General features: G+C 55.8%; 1 protein-coding gene across 1 annotated transcript in view; it reads left to right on the forward strand.

Moving 5' to 3' along the window:
* The window catches only part of CDON (cell adhesion associated, oncogene regulated), a 51,632-nt gene that overhangs the window by 11,091 nt on the left and 39,933 nt on the right, over positions 1-608 (forward strand). The gene's annotated exons all lie outside the window — the stretch shown is intronic.

Below are 608 nucleotides of genomic sequence, written 5' to 3' on the forward strand. Positions count from 1 at the left end.
TTTTCCCGCCCCCCCCAGCTGCGCGGCCGACAGCGGCGGATACCCTCCGGTTCGGAGATCGTTTCGGGAGCGGCTGACGTTTTTCGGTAAACTCCCATCTGGTTTTGGGGATGTCCTCCCCGCCCGGTGTTCCCCTTCTTTGCCGTCCCCCGACTTCGCGGCGTGGTTGAAGAAATGGGAAGCGACAAAGGAGGAACACTTGCTGAGAGCGCGTCTTCGAGTCGAAAAAAAGAGCACTTTCCTTCCCAGCTTTTTAAAAAGTGGCCAAAAATAGCAGCCGCACTTGCTGCTGGTATTTTAATGGAGGTTTGGAGGAATCTCGGTCAGCCAGGCTAACGCCGCCTCGGCTTTACGTTACCGAGGAATTCTGTTTGTTTTGTAAACCGAGTTCCCCTTCATTCCCTTCCCCTTCCAGATTCGGCGCGTCACATAAACCTACGCAAATCTGGAAGGACGGACAGGGCGAAGAACATCTGGCGCAGCCCGGTGCCGCCACGCTTCAACCTCCAGGAGCTGCGCTGGTTCCCAAACCTTCTGGGTTTAACCACTGACGTTTACTGGTCCTGGATAATCTCCGATGTCCAACCTGCCATCCCTTTCCTGCCTGG

The sequence above is a fragment of the Charadrius vociferus genome, unplaced genomic scaffold (genome assembly GCF_000708025.1).
Source record: "Charadrius vociferus isolate BGI_N301 unplaced genomic scaffold, ASM70802v2 scaffold289, whole genome shotgun sequence".
Classification (NCBI taxonomy): Eukaryota; Metazoa; Chordata; class Aves; order Charadriiformes; family Charadriidae; genus Charadrius; species Charadrius vociferus.